This window comes from Ixodes scapularis, unplaced genomic scaffold (genome assembly GCF_016920785.2).
Source record: "Ixodes scapularis isolate PalLabHiFi unplaced genomic scaffold, ASM1692078v2 PGA_scaffold1__304_contigs__length_218370807, whole genome shotgun sequence".
Classification (NCBI taxonomy): Eukaryota; Metazoa; Arthropoda; class Arachnida; order Ixodida; family Ixodidae; genus Ixodes; species Ixodes scapularis.
The window spans coordinates 1,823,311-1,826,143 of record NW_024609846.1 but is presented as its reverse complement, the minus strand read 5'-3'; the positions used below and the strand labels follow the sequence as shown (position 1 = coordinate 1,826,143).

At 51.5% G+C, this 2,833-nt stretch overlaps 1 pseudogene; it reads right to left on the bottom strand.

The window, feature by feature from the left end:
* Positions 1 to 789: 789 nt before the first annotated feature.
* Positions 790 to 2,622, bottom strand: LOC120838478 (annotated as a pseudogene).
* Between the last annotated feature and the right edge of the window lie 211 nt (positions 2,623 to 2,833).

Genomic DNA, 2,833 nt, shown 5'->3' with positions numbered 1-2,833 from the left:
GCCACATCATTACAATCAACCGAGCAAAATACTTGCTTATAAATGTTAAAAAAATATACCGGATGTTTCACTGACAACGGCTAAACATTTTCCGCATTGCTTATTGCAAAAAAAAAAAAAAGAAAAAGAAAACGATTGGTGCAATGTTTTTTTTTTTTTTTTTTCAGAAGAGTTCAATTTAGGGAAGTAACTGAAGGTTGAGTACATTTACAAATAACGACTCTAAGTCGTTATTTATAAATGTAAGACATAAGCATATATGTATAATCAGAAACTTACTGAGCGTAATCGGAAGCAACTAAATCATGTCAACTTAGAGAGGCTGGAAGCGCGTAGAATGCGTGGTAATGCGTTAAAAAGATCGCTTATGCTATGCGAACATTAAAGAGGCGGATGATAGGAAGCAGAAAAATAGCGTAGGCACGTCGCAGTTCATAGCATATTTTGTACCTCCCCCCCCCCCCCCCCCCCCCCCAAAAAAAAAAAAAAGAGCTCGCGCTTTGCACTTTTACAAAATTTAATCATGAAGAGTATTTCGACGATTTTCATTAATGTTCTATTAAAACTAACTTTTTTTTTTGTTTTTAACTTTAATTGTGCAAATCAATTAGGCAGGTAATTTTCCGAACTACTTGAACACAAATAAATATGCACTTCCATAGTGACCTATACGGCGCCTACTTTACTTTTGTGCGATGCGCAGATTTAGCACGAAGATCTTTGGCCGACGTTCGAGGGAACGCCCTGTACGAGTGAACGCAAATATCTAGATTTTACAGAAAGAATGAACTATTGGCCATATTTATCTATAAAAAATTAGCTTAGAAAATGTTAACGCTGAAACATATTTATATAGTTTTTTGTGATTTATGCCAATAATATAACATACTGGTCAGTTAAAAACCGTGACGCACTCCTTCCTTTTACCACTCAGGTCCCTATCCTGTGCTGCCTTGTATAGACGGGGCACGATGTCATTATTCTAGAAAATTAAAATCACGAAAATACAAAATTCGGAGACCTTTCTATCGTATTGTGGGCAGACATAACGTATATCGCTAAAGCCTCTGCTCAAACCCGGGAGCGGAGTGCAGCTCCGGGATATTGTCCCATTTAAAACTTGGCAGCAAACCTCAGATAATGAAGTGAGACTGACTAGACTGTAACTGTTTTTATCATTTGAATTTTAAGATCCCTAGAAACCGCGAATGCATCACCGTCTGTTCCGTACGCTAGATGTACGTTTATTTTTTTCTTTTTCAAATAAACATAAATCTGCCACTTTTCGCTTCAATCAAATAAACTTTCCAGATCACTCAAAATTAACTATTTATAATATTTATAAGCGGAGTCAAGCAGGGAAAGCGGGCTGAGTAAACTACGTATCACGATCGAAATTTGTATTTTAAATGCTAACGATATTTCATAATTGTCTAGCGCTGGAGTGATGAATTATTCTTTGTGGGTCGCTCTACTATACTGCTGCCCAATCGGTCCCTGCCAGGTCCGCCCTCCCAAGAAGTCACGCGAGCAGGAATGAATTCAAAACGTTTTACTGTTTCGGCTGGTTGCTGTAGCCTTGCCGTTGCAGTCCTCGTCCGTGTGTCTTGCCCCAGTGCCTGGCGGAATCTCTCGTGCACTCTGTCACGCGCACCGGGCCGCCGGCCACCGCTCCTGCCCCCTCGAGCGCCGTCGTCCTCCTCGGCTTCCCACACTTCCCCCCCTCAAGGCCCGCGGTCTTCGGGGGGCCCCGGGTGTTCACTGGTTTTGGCCGAGGAGTTGTTCCACCTCGGCCATGATGGCGTCGTCGGAAGTCGAGGGGGACGGAGGGGGCTGGTGGACGACACTGGCCCGATGGCTTGGGCCGCAGGTTGTGGTGGCGGCCGATGTTGTGGGGGCCGTCGTGGTGGCGGGTTCGATAACAGCGGCTGCGGCAGCCGGTGCGGCGGCACGGTTTTCGGGAGGCCGGGCTGGCTGGACGGAGGCCAAGGCAGCGGGAGCCAGGAGGTCCGGGCGGCTTGCCCTCAGGGTCTGGACCGCTGCCGCCACGTGGTCCGGGAGGGGCTGTGCCTCCAGCAGGTCAGAATGGAGTCGACCTGCTTCGTGGGTTTCCAGATGTATTATCGGGACCCCGCACAGCCAGCAGGTGTCAGGCGCTCCCAAGACCCGTGGCGCCGCCGGCTGCGTGTGGCCACGGAACGGGAGTGGGACTTGGTGGTCGGGCTGGCCAGGCGTTGGTCTGGGTTGATGCTTCCAACGCCGGCGGGAAACGAAGTGGACCGCCTCTCCTTCCTCCCACGCCGTCCTCGTGGCCACGGTGTGGCAGGGGGGCCGACTCCAGGCAGGTCCCCCGGTCGTAGACGGACCCGCTCCGTGGTGCGGGGGCTCCGTCGTGGACGGCCCTGCCTGGTGCCGCGATGTTGCTGCGGACGGCCCTGCCCCGTGCCGCGTAGGCCTGCCGGCTGCCGGGCTCGCGGTACCTGCGGAGCCCGGGCGGCGCTGGCCCGCTCCGCCGTTCGGCCATCCCCGGTGTTGACGCCTCCCTGGGCGGCCGCCCCGAGGGTTTGGTCGACCGGACCACTGGGGTCCAGCCGCCCCGGGGCCTGGCCCGTCCGGTGGGCCTTCTGGGTATGGCCCCCTGGGGCGGTTTCTCCAAGGAGGCATCCTGTGTAGAAAGAACACTGTCAGAAACCGGAAAATCATCACTTTCTGTGGCCGAATGTGGCGGCGGCGGTAGTTTTCATTCACTATGTTCCCCATCGCGGCGGTAATACCCCTTCAAGTCCGCGATGTGAACTGGACCCGACTCCTCATTTGTATCACACCGAGTGAG